Below are 13,778 nucleotides of genomic sequence, written 5' to 3' on the forward strand. Positions count from 1 at the left end.
TGTATTATTTTTTTCTTTGTAATATTTAATGTGTGTTTTTTGGGGTGAGTATTTGTATATATATTTTTTGGTCCCTCCTCGGTTATGTAGTGAGCGAGAATATGTGTCTTATGTCTGTCTAGGACAGTTAAATAAGGGCCTTCCAAGACAAACCCGTGACTCTCCTTCTCTCTTCAAATCAAGCACAGGGAGGATGGCTGGTTGCAGTAAGTCGTTGGGAATTGACAATGAAACCCTTTGTCACTACTTCCCCTACTATATTTTAACGTAGCAAATAGAAATAACAGTATCATGAAATAGTCAACAGGTCCTCAGTAGCCCAGAAGCATCGTCTTTGGTCTCTTTTGCATTGGGTAATATGGTCAAGGGAAAGGCGTCTCACACTTCATGTCAAAACGAGGGTCCTCTTTTCCATTTTGTTGCTTTGCGTTTGCTGTTTAATATCAACAAAGCAAAAGACACAGTAGTATTTAGAATCCCATGATTTTCCTATACGATATAGGACTCTCTACCATTGCCCTTTTGTTTCTGTTCTTTGCTTTCGTAATATGCCAAACTTCAATATCAAAAGGTAAACATACATGCCCTCTAGCCAGGCTGATGTTTCTTCCCATTGAGCCTCCAACTTTCTTTGCTGATGTTTTCTTTCAGGTGATTGAATTATTGGCTCTAAAAGTTTCCATTGAATAACAGAAAACATCACAGCTTTCCTTTTCTTTCTTGTAATCTTCCAATAAATATTTGTTTTATCTCTCTCTCTCAACGAGGGGGGCCATGGAAAATATATTCTTACATTTGGAAACAGCAAGCTTGGTATCTTGGAATGTTTATTGATTCTCTAATAAAATATACTTAGTTTACACCATATGGGAAAAGCAGAAATGGGAAGGATAATAATATATAAAGGAAAAGGGTGGTCTAGGATTTTACTCCATCAAAACATGATTGCATGAAAACCATATTAGCAATGAGTGGAGATTGAGGGATCCTGTAAAAGTGAGGAACGGATTCAGTTTGTGATGAGTGAAGGTTGAAGGAAAGTAACAACATTTGGGACATCCAATGGTCCAGAGCGAAAAATAAAATAAAAATCATTACTAATTATTTCACGTAGATACTGAACTGATACTGCAAATGATTCTCATTATTGGAAAAACAAAGTGAAATTCTGCCATGCTTCCACCACTACATTTCCTTTGTGGAAGGAGAATGTACTTTCCACTCTCAGTAAAGGAGATTTTTCCTCGAGTTAATACCAACTTATAAGACACCCCTTCCCCTAATATTACGGACAGAAAAATAATTCGAATCCATGATATTTTGATTCAAATTACTTTTATAAACAAAATAGTTTAAATCAATGTAATTAAAAAAAATACTTGAGATGGACTTCAATTTAACAGGGAAAACTTAATAATATTAATAATTAAACATAAATTTTTAGTTTAAAAGGTAGGGAGACGAATTTTTGGAAATAAAAATAATAAAATTTCAAAATATCATGTGTATTAAAACATAACAACACATTTTAACAATTTTAAGCTACATTTAGAAAGTAAAGCCCTTTTTCAATATTTTTATGAATTTTTATTTTTTTATAAAATTCACTTTCTAAAGACCATAATTAGTCGGTGCAAAGTAAATCCCGTACTACAGACTAGATTCCCCCCCCCCCTCTTTTAGGGGTTGTTGTTTGCTAGCTCCTCATTATACTAATAAATAAATAAAGGAAATAACCAAGAAGAAATTAATTTAAATAAAAAGATTTTGCCAAAACAATGGCAGGAATAATCAATGTGAGCTTCAAGTTCCGATATTCAATTTGTAATGCAATTGCCTTCTCTTTCCTCTCTTTGAACTTTCTTAAGTCTTCCTCAATTGTTCACGGCCTCGCCAACCCCAGGTGGCCTTGTGCAACTGCAAGACTCTACATTTTTCTTTGTCTGCACCTGACATGCATGCCCACACTTTTTTTTTTCCTTTGGCTTATTGTTGTTGATGAACTTCTTTGCCTGTTGCCATTGTCCTGATTCCTGTTTTGTTCTTTTCCTAGATATCATAAGATACCACCACTCTTCATGTTTCATACGCATTTCTGGAAATTGTTTCCTACACTACATATTGATAATAAATAATATATTAATATTAATAGTACCTCGGTGTCTCTGCTACAGTCACCTTATCGTTTCAAGTTTACAGACCATAATTAGTTCAAAATTATGTAAAAGAAGTATCTCCTTTGATTAACCTAATCATTAATTAATCCATGGTGGGGGAACTCCGGAACGTGAGATGTAAAAGAAAATGGGTCCTCTCTCCCATTGATGAAAATAAGCGGTGTTTTGGGACAAGGAACAGAAGGAAAGAAGTAGAGCAAACTACTAGAATAGTCACTTACCTTCTATATTTATACACTTGTGTTCACCAAATTTAAAAAACTTAAGATTTGATCATGTACGTTAAAGTTTTATTAAGTTTTTATCATTGGTACGTTAGATGTCGTTAATTTAATGACGTGATATATAAATAAATAAAATAATTTTATATAATAAAATATTAATTATGAGTCTTCTTATAAATTCAAATTAGTTTAAGGACAAAATATTCATTTATTCTTTTTCTTTAATATACTTCTCTTCCAAAACCCTAGCCACCTTTGAACAAGCCTTTCTCCATCATCTCTCCCCTTTCATCTTCATCATACACTTTCCTCTCCCAACCGTCCGATCAACCTCCTTTGACTGACCCTCCTGATGCCATCACCATCAAAACCACCATTGTTCCTTTGGGGAAAGCCAATCAAGATGATCTCCACCGCCTGTTTTCCAAGGCCAAACCCACAAATTCAAGGACGCTGCTTTGCCGATCTCTTTTCTGGATCCTCACGTGTTCGAGGCATCGAGCATTTCATTTTCAGCAATACCCAAATTTCAGATATCAATCTCTTACTGAATACAGTAATTTCAGACTCTATTGGAAGATCCTTGATCTCCTTATCTGTTGAAGGTTTGCATCTTGATGTTGTCAATGTTTTGATTTCCTCTTGTTGTGAAATTGATACCTCAGTTAACCATGTTTTTCACTATGCAACAGCAAGAAAACAGTGGGTTTGATGGATGCTTTATTTCAAGCTTATGAGAATATCGATCCACTCGATTTTTACGGTAGAACCCCAGTCCACATATCTGCAATCCATGGATACATCGAAGTGATTCGATTTTGTTTATAAGTAGGTGCCAGCCCTGATGTTTTACATAGTCTTATAAACGAACCGAACTCACACGAACGGAGGTATGTTCATGTTCGTCCATTTAATAAATAAACGAACACGAACATAAACGAACAAATATTTTTTGTTCAAGTTCGTTCATTAAGGAATATAGCATGTTCATGTACGTTCATTTAAATGATAAACGAACATAGACGAACACAAACGAATGAACATAAACGAACACAAACGAATGAACATAAACGAACAACACAAACACAAAAAATAAACTTATTCAAACACAACAAATGAATGTAAAAAAAAGTAAACAACAAGAATAACAACTTAAAATTCATTAATATAACATGCAACTTTAGAGTTAATTTGTTCGAATACGATAAAAACATACATAAATCATAAATAAGCTATATGAACATAATAAAGTCTTAAAGTTAATTTGTTCAACAAAACAATCTTCTTGAAATCTAAACAACTTCAATAATCTTCATAACATATTCAACTTGCTCTCTGTTCGAACATAAATGAACGAACATAAATGATCATAAATGAACGAACATAAACGAACATATAATCGAACGTTCACGAACGTAAATGAACGAATGGACCTTTTGTTCGTGTTCGTTCATTTAATTAAATGAATGCAAAATCTTGTTCATATTCATTCATTTAATAAAAATCGAACATAAACGAACTTTCCGCAGCACGGTTCATGAACGGTTCGCTGAACGTTCAATTCATTTACAGGCCTAGTTTTACATATGAACAAAAGCAAGAAAGAAACTTGTGTGCGGTGGGGAAGCTAGGATTTTGGAAAATAAGCATATTAATGGAAAGGGGTAAATTGAATTTTTGTCCCTAAACTACTTGGAGTTTAAAAAAAGACCCAAAATTAATATTTTAAATAAAGTTGAGTAAAAAATAAAATTAAACTCATTTATTAACGTACCATCTCATCAAACTAATGCATTCAATGTCTCAGTGATCAAAACTTAATAAAACGATAATATAAGTGATCAAAATTTAAGTTTTTTAAATGTTATGAGTAAAAATGTATAAATATAAAAGATAAGTGACCATTCTAGTAACTTACTCAAAGAAATATTGGTTTTTGAATAAATGATGACGGAAGAGAAGGCGAAAACCGGGAATGAAATCAAAATTTGTTTGCATTAAGACATTCATCATATGCAAGTGTGGGAGTAGGGTCCCATGAAATGAATAGTATGGGAAATCTAGAGAGGAAAGACTCGTCTTTTTCACTTTCTTCTCTTCTCTTCAATACAAGTTGTCAGCAACTTAGACACAGATCCTACCGAGCCCACCATTATCACTGCCAAAATCCCTCTCTCTCTCTCTCTCTCTCTCTCTCTCTCTCTCATACACAGCCTATTTCCAATCTGTTTAAGGAGCTAAGAAGATTCGATTCTAATTTCTAAAACGCAGTGAAAGTGAAACCCACCACACTCCTGACCCCACCTCCTCTCTCTCTCTCACATGACCACCGCCGATTCACTTTCCAAAATACTGCAATAATATAATTATAATACAACAAGTTTACGATATTTAAAAAGTGGGTTTGAATGAATATGGGAATTTCAAGGAGAGACAACTTAAAACACTGAGCAAATACGATAAAACCCTACTGCTTAGGGGGATAGGGCGTATTATTATATATCATCTTCTTCTTCCTACCCTTATTTTTTTTTCTATTTCTAAAAGTGAAAAACAAGAAAAAGAATCAAAATCTGTATTCGATACGACAACAACAAGCTACAAGGTTCTTTCTTCTGTCTCTTCTTGTACTCTCTTTTGTCCCTTCCACTGTCTTTTCCTCAGCAGAAGCGAGGGAGGGAGAGAGAGGCAGAGGGAGAGAGAGAGAAAGACATAGAAGACAAATCGGCCCCATTTGCCAATTTGCACATAGAATCAATTAATACTGTATATATTTTCATACTAGAAATTGATACAAGTATAGCACTATCTGTTATTAATATGATGGTTTATTTACACATACAAAAGATAACAGTAGAAAATCTGTAAAAAAGGTTGAACTTAAAACATGTAAAAGGGTAAAAATAGGCGAAGACAGGGATTGAAATTTAGGAAAGGAAGGTGGTCACGGGGAATGGCAGAGAGTTATAAATGGAGAGAAAACAATATGGGGAACTGTGTTGTTAGTGCAGACCTGAAGGCGGGGGGGGGGGGGGTTGTCTTTAGTGTTTTATTTGTGTGATTGACATCTCTGTCCTTCTAGATGACACCGCCTCTACTCCACAAGCTTCATTTTAAGTTGATTTTTTATATTAAATTTAAATCATATGCTCTTAAATTATCGTAAAATGTCTGCATTACCTTTAAATTTATAAACAAAATCTCTGATGTTCTTGACTAGATTTTGATTTTTCCAGACATTAAGTAATGCGCGGGCAACTATAGTAACAATTTTAAACAAAATCTAATTTCTTATCACTAAAAAGAAAAGCTAATTTTAAACAAAAAACACTATAAGAGAGTTACATTAAAAGGAGAGAACAACAAGAGACATCTTTCCTCCATTATCTTCCCTTTTTTTCCTTTTCTTTTTCTTCCATTCCTTTGTTAAAGACATGAAAATTCAACTTCTTCTACTTGCAAAACAGATAAAAGATATTCCCTACTGTAAAAAGTGTGAAACTTTGTCATGTACAAAGGACACTGGATGTGGGGTTGATATGTGTAAGTATATTCTACGTACTAATGAATGTGAAGATCAGAATTGATAAAGAACGTACTTTCCCGCCACAGAAAAAGAAGCTATGGGTTTGATGTGATATGGTCGTGCGTGGTGGCCTCTGAATTCCACTAGTGAAACAAAGCCATTTGCTTTTAATCAGTGCATGATGAAAACATGGCCGACCTTGCATGTCCAAAAAGCAAAACATCATTAACATATACATGTAGATCACATATGATATGCTATGTTTATGAGCTAAACATGGTTATAACCAAAAAGTAGTTAGCAACCGAATGTCAAAAAGGGAGTTGGAAGGGGAATGGTGGGATTTTAGTGGATATCGTATCGGATAGAAGACGGGAACATAAAGGCTGTTGGATCACATGCACATCACATTCTTTTTCTCTTCTTCCTCTGCTCTTCTTTTTATACTGTGGCTGATGAACGTTAAAGGGGAAAAAGGTGATTAAAAACAAAGGTCCCACGATTCAAGGCTGCTGCTACTACTGCTCTTCATCCTCCTCAATCCAAGGGATTGATAAAACCCAAATCCTGGGTCCCCCCATCATCTTCACATCATTTCGTACGTATATGATGTAGCAGTATATATGAAAGTCCCACCTCACTTTCTATTTGGCAAAAGCATATGCTTAAAAAGTGACCATTTTGTTTTTCTGTTCAACTGCCAATAATTTAGGATATATAAAACTTGGCAAGTTCTAGATTCTTGCCCTCATCGAAATTCGACTCGAATTATTGTAATTTGATCGATATAATAAATGTTCTGGGGAATGCAGCTAGCCCTTGAATCATATGCCTCAACTTTCTTTTTCTATATTTACTACTATATACTATTATTTGTGCTTTTACTAATATCATTGCCACCTAATTATCCACTAAACCTGTAAACCAGGCCAATTATGTCCACCAAAAAGCTTGCAAGTCACCCCTGGTCTTGGATCATTCCTCGAAAATGACCGTCCATGGATGAAAATGATGTAACTCCATTTCCCACTAGACCCGGTTTAAGGTCTTGACATTTGCTAGTCATTATTAGAGAATGCAATTTCAAGGGCTAGTGACTCTGCACATGAGATTAAGGAAACTAAAAAAGGATAATTATGAATAGAGTTCCTCCAATGAAAAAGCTACATTTGAAGAGAGTAGCACAATGTCTGTGATATAATTTTATGTTAGGAGACGAATTTATAAAATTTCAGGGACGAAACAAATTATAAAAAAAAAGAAATTAGATTATATAAAAATTTAAAATTTTCAATAGACAATCGCTTCTACCGACCCTTTGATTCATCACTTCATAGGAACATTGTTGCCAATAGTGAAGCCAACAATTGAGATAGTGAAGCCAACAATTGAGATGGGGATAAGACACAGCTTTATATTGGTTTCAATTCATGTAAGGAACCCATTTGCCGTATTATACGTAGGATTATAAGACGATATATACAATCATTTAAGGGAAGTAGGGTTTTGAATGGTGGAGCTAATAAGATGTAAAATAACAGTCCTTTTCGAACTTTGAATTCCAACGGGATTTTTTTTATCAGCTGAAGCTTCATCTTTTCCAATGATAGAAGGGGCAGTTTTTGCATGAAGTGCCGTATAATATTAGAGGAGGAAATGATAAACCAAAATGATTATAATATGGTGTAAAGAGTTTGCACATGATACGAAAACAATGCAGAATATTTTAAGAGAAACGAGGAAAGACAACACTTAAAACTATGCAAAAACAAATATTCCATTTTCAATCTGGGGACCCCTCAAGCAGAGACCAAAGATCAACTATCTATGGCGTACCCGAGGCTGACGCTGTTGGTATCACAACTTACATTTGTAGTTTCAAGATGACGGTCCAATATCACATTGGACTCTCCCAATATCTAATGTTCACAGATGTACAACATCTGATATTCATATAATATTCACAAAGAGAAAACAGGAAAGGTGAAAAAAATAGAAAACAAAGTGGAGGTAAGCTCTCCATTATTAGTTCTACCGAAAAAAAATCATGTGATTGGGGGTTATATTAGTCAAAGGTCAGCAATGTTTAAACTTTTATAAAAGCAATATTTATAGATCAATCATCAAATAAATTATTAGTGAAATTTGAATTATTTGTAAAATACAAAAAAATATTCAATCAGCTGTATTAATTTATGTTAACGGATCTTTATTCCTATTAGAGATGGTTAAAAAAGAGTTAGGGAAAGGAAAGATGGGTTTGTAGGGAGGATGTTGGATGATTGAACCGGAAATTCATTCATTTAAAAGGAAATAAAAAAGGGAAGTGGGGGGAGGGCAATGACAAGACTGAGATCGGCTGGGGATAACGGTGGTGGGGGTGTTGTAAGTGGAAGATGGAATAATAACAGCAGCAATAATGGATAGTTTATAATCATGGGGCAACCACATTCATTTTCTTTTTTGTCATCACTTTCCAAGGCATGATTAGATAAAAGTTTATCAATCTTCCACCCCACGTTAAAGAATTTAAAAAAAAAGCATTCTCTTTTCCTTTCCCCTCCTCTTTTTTTTTTCAATTCTAAAACCAAATAATTAAAACTTGTTTCCTTATAGACTTGTACATATATACTAATTAGAATATTAGTGGAGCAAAAAGCATGGGGTTTTAAGATGTAATTTGTATTTTGTAATGTACATGGACCTTGGAATCTAAACTTTCTATGGCTCTTTAAATCTTGAAATGGGCTTGGCAATGGCAGTTCAACCACTTAAAGAGTAGTTTATATGAATTTGTTCGGTAGGTACTACCGCAGATTTTAACACAAATCATAAAGCCGAATATTTGGTTTTTGAGTAACAGCAATTAGTATTTCCTTGGCACTCTCACACCATTTTCTTCATAATGTGTTGCAGTGCGTGTGCATTAAGCATGACCCTTGCGCTGTCACTTTTTGATCTCGGTTGCCTTCAAAAGTTTCTGATTTTCTGCAAACTAGGAAGCCAACGATCTTGTCCGAGTGATAAACATGGTGTTAGATTATTTTCAAGTAGAATTTGTCACTTTGTTGTAAAACAAACCTTATATTATTTCCTCGAAACACTGAAGAGCGGAAGGCTACCTATTCTAAAAGAACTGGATTACAGGCCCATGTTACTAAAGCCGACAAGTTTCAAACACAGATTCGTATTCTTGGAACTTAATAGCTTTCCCCTTTTACCTTAGTATACTGAGATCCAAATAAGACACGTTTCCAAAGAAAGGGAAGATGCAAATTTTAGGATCGTGCAAAACAGCAGACTATAAGTCTTCCTACAGAAAAATAGGAGTTTTTTACTCTTAAGTCTAAGGAGAAACCCCCAACTGAAATACTAAATAGGATGCGTGGCACTTCAGACACTAACATCTATGCAACAATAAAGCTACAATAGACAATAGAAAACCACAATAGTTCATTCCCCAAACCATGAACCCATGGCTTTTGGTATTGGTACTGCTTCTGGACAACTTCAAAAACCATGGATCCATGCCTCAGTTACTTTTCTACCTCTCCTACTACAACTACATGTCTACAACTACAACCTATAAATCAGAACCCAGCTTCATCAACATTTTCTTTCTTGCCTATCATGAATCAACCAAGTCATAAAGGGAAAATAAACAATATTCCTTCATCATTAAAGCCGTCAACCACCTCCGAGTATCATTGTAGTTATATAAAATTAAACCCAACTAAAAGCAAGTATAATCATCCTTTTATATAACCCAATACTAGAGAAACCTTGCCTCACTATCCTTGAAGCATTGTGGACAAGCCCGGGATTTACCTCAACCTACACTTTCTAAACTCCTGCAGTGCATGTTTCAGCTTCTATATGACCGTCTACGCGACAGACTCCATAAACCTTATCAAATCATTTTAAAGAAATCTCCCATTTCAATAACATTCTCATAAATCACATAACATGGTCTCCCGAACAAAATGCTTCTTTAAATACATAAAACAGGTAGCATATGCAAGGCAAACATAAAACTACCTAGAACCGAACAAAGAATAAGAGTAACAACAAACACTGATTCAACACCCTGATTCAACAACTTAAGATAGCAAAGGTGTTGAATCCTTAATATGCAATGCAAGACATTTCTTTTAAAACAGGTGTTAAAAAGAGCCTTTGAACAGCTAACTAACAAACAACTAGCTACCACCAATTTCACAAGAATTCTGGATATAACTTTAGTATAATATTAAAGCTTTGATACATGTATCATCACATGAAGACCTCCATACCAATAAACTTTGATGACTGACAAAGGGGGCAAAAACTAAGCTTACTTTCACAACTTTTACACAGGCAGAGATGCTTACAAGGTAACAAGAGCATACAAGCTTCATTCACTGCACAAACTTTACAAGTCATCAACTCCTTGTTGCTATTATCCTTGCAGAGCAGGTGGAAATCAATGGCTCGGCCATTGCAACATGAAGCTGTATCATCAACCTCACTATCACCACATCCTTCCTTACTATCTCTACTTTGAGCATGAACTTGTTGAAGATTAAACTTGAGAGCAGTAATCATGTTCTCATTGTATCTGGCACGTTGCTGCCAGGTACCTGCTTCCATGGTCAATTGCTCCATTCGCTCTTCAAGTTCCATGTTCTTTTTGTTTATATTCTCCACTTCTGCTTCTTTTTCACGAAGTTTCTGAAAAACCCTGTCTTCCACAAGTGAAATTGTCTGAAGCTGGTTAGCCTGAACCTTCTCCAACACAGATTGTCGTAACCGGTCACCCTAATTAAAGAAGATCAGATTAGAAGTACTTTGACCTAAAGTAAAATTCGGAACTGCTTGTTGACTAAGATTATATATGTATATATCTATAGTGTGACAAGGATAGGAAGTTAATGGCAAAATAAAAAAACTAAAAGTAGGATTCATCACCATGAAGCAACCATACTAGATACAATTATATTATTTCTCTTTCACTTACAACCATTAACTAATAATACACACACAACTAACATCAGAATTCAGAACCTTGTAAAAGAGGGGGAAAAAGGGAGGGGGGATAATCCATATAAATCTTCAAGTTAGATTTAATTCAAATTGGGGAACAGAAAAATTCACTGATCATAGAATAACTGAGCATGATAAGTTCATCAAAATTGACGAATTGAAGTTGGTATTGTTCCTGCGAAGGACAAAAGACATTTCACTGAATTTCTAACATAGATATAATTACCTTCGTTTCTATAAATAACATAGTTTATTTTGACAAAACAACTGCAAAACAAAGCATGTGATGAAGAAATCCGTAATCAGTGATAAGGTGAAAATACAGATGGTTTAAGACATATTTCAGTTGCTATCACTTCCTACAAAAAAATGACAATAGCATTGGTAAGAACATTTCTATTACAAAAAGTTCAATAGTAAAAGATAAATGTTGAAGGGAAAATATAATGAAGATATGCCCGACATACAATCAGATGCGTAAATATGAAATAGCTCCTTATCCAGAGTGAATAATCATTAATCACATCAAGAAACTACAAGGAAAATGCGAAACAAACATTAACAGGAAAATTTAGGCATAAAAGTGTGACAATGTACTTGCATTAAATGATGTCCTGAAATAATAATTCAAACCTTACAGCAACAATGGAAACTAATGAAACATGTTTATTTTCAATCAAGTATATCCAAAAAAAGATGCTAAAGACAACAAAGACAGACCTGCACTTTGAGGAACCTATCAATCTCTGAATCCTGTCGCAGCAACTCATTATCTATGTCATCACCAATGATGACAACAAAGATGAATCACCTGAAGAAGCCATCCGATTATTATTATCAAGTGACAAACCTAACCCTGTCGAGACTGACCGCGCTTGAAAAAAGTCAACAGAAGATATTTGTGAATTGTTCTCCAAAAAGTCTTGTTCCTTTGGTTTCTTCCTTTTAGGCTCACCCCCATTGTTCCATTTCATTTCAGCTCCTCCATCACTCCCATCTGCCACCGGAATCGGACCCGATGCAAACCCTACAACATGAACTGAAGCAATAAAAGCAATGAATGAATAAACAAGTAAATAAATGAAACCCAACACACCCAGTTGTTATCAGGTCGTTTTCAAAATAATGCAACTGAATCCCAGAGACATTAAACAACAAAGGTCCAAATTGATTCTTAAAAGTAAAAGGAGAGAGATAACTATGGCGTAAGTTCACCTAGCTAGCAGTAAAGACGTTGAGTTTTTAACTTATCTTCATATAACCCATCGATTAAAAAGAAAATAAGTTTATTTGAAAGAGGAGTTACAAGGAGGGATATATGGAGGATGTTGAGACGAATCTTGCAAATTAGGCGTATTGTAATAAGAAAGTGGCGGCGAAATCTGAGTGTCGATAGCGCATAAGTTCCTGAGACCAAACATATTAGAAAGAAACCGCTTCAAATAACTTTTTAGGGTTTTGTTTGCTCTTTAGCAGAAAATCAAAATTGGTTTTTTGCAATTGAAAAGATCTATCTTTTTTTCTTTTGGGGTCTTACCTGAAACTTTTAGATTGTTGCTGTTGTTGTTGTTGAGGTTGGTAGTGTTGTTGAAACTGTTGCTGAGGAAAAGCCATTTTTGGGAGGGTTGAGTTTTCCCCCCCCTTCCTATAGAGAGAATTGGGAGACGATAATTCCTGCCATATAGAAAGAGAAGACGATGGCGTGGGCGCGTGGGGATGGAGAATATTCTTTTTATTTCTAGCTCGGCCTCAATATTTATTTATTTTGCGAATCGCGCCATATTTCTTTTATTTCTTTTAGAAAGGCCCCTTATTGTTGTGTGGCCAATTTGGAAGAGCAGGGGGGAAGGTCCAAAGTGAATTTTTTTTTGATTCCTTCTCAAATTTTAAAATATAGAAAATTTAAAAACTAATATACGATTTCGAGGGCTTTAAATATATTCGTTATGTTTTAATATGTATGAATTTTGGGTGGAAACACATTTACCTTCTTTAATGTGAAAAATATCTTCTTGATGTTGGTGGAGAATATGATATGATTCACACAGAGGTTGAAAGCTGGTACTATAAAATTAAGGTTGGTTAGTTATACAAGGTAACCTAAGTCATTTGCAGTCTTTCACGTATAATAAATATGATTAAAATGTTTGTTCTCCTAATAAAATTGAAGTATACAATAAGAGGCGGAATGCAAGACTAGAGGGTCATGGCCTTTCCAAAATTTTAAAATTTTAATTGACTTTTAATTTTTTAAATTAAAATCCCTCCCATAATTTTTAAAAATTCTCATTAAGTCTCTCAAATTTTCAAAAAATATAGTTAGATCCTAATTTTGTTTGGGAAAAATATAAACTAAACCTTTCAAATTTTTTAAAAATCTTAATTTAAACATCTAAACTTTTTAAAATTTTAAGTGTCCCGAACTCTATCACTAAGTTTCGTCACTGCATATAGTATTCGTAAAAAGGATAGTGACTTGGATTTTATGATGTTTGGCAAGGTCACTCCTTTAGACGAGATGTTTCCTTAAGATGCTTTCATATTAATGTTTGGCGATAAGGGTATAGTTATGTATATGGTGGAAGGGATCTTAGCTCCTCTCCTCAAATTTGTTGGATTAATTTTTTTTTAAATAAAAGCAACTAGTTTTATTGAAAGAAAAATACTCAAATTTACGATCAATTTTTACAACTATAATCGTAAACTAAATTCATAATTAATATTTTTTATAACCATCACCACTTACATAAGAACTAGCTACTTATGATCATACAATATCTGTAACACCCCAACTCGTACCCGACCCGGATACAAATCCGAGATGTCACA

General features: G+C 34.4%; 1 pseudogene; it reads right to left on the bottom strand.

Moving 5' to 3' along the window:
* Positions 1–10,113: 10,113 nt before the first annotated feature.
* Positions 10,114–12,649, bottom strand: LOC120190818 (annotated as a pseudogene).
* Between the last annotated feature and the right edge of the window lie 1,129 nt (positions 12,650–13,778).

The sequence above is a fragment of the Hibiscus syriacus genome, unplaced genomic scaffold (genome assembly GCF_006381635.1).
Source record: "Hibiscus syriacus cultivar Baekdansim isolate YM2019G1 unplaced genomic scaffold, ASM638163v2 tig00116964_pilon, whole genome shotgun sequence".
Classification (NCBI taxonomy): domain Eukaryota; kingdom Viridiplantae; phylum Streptophyta; class Magnoliopsida; order Malvales; family Malvaceae; genus Hibiscus; species Hibiscus syriacus.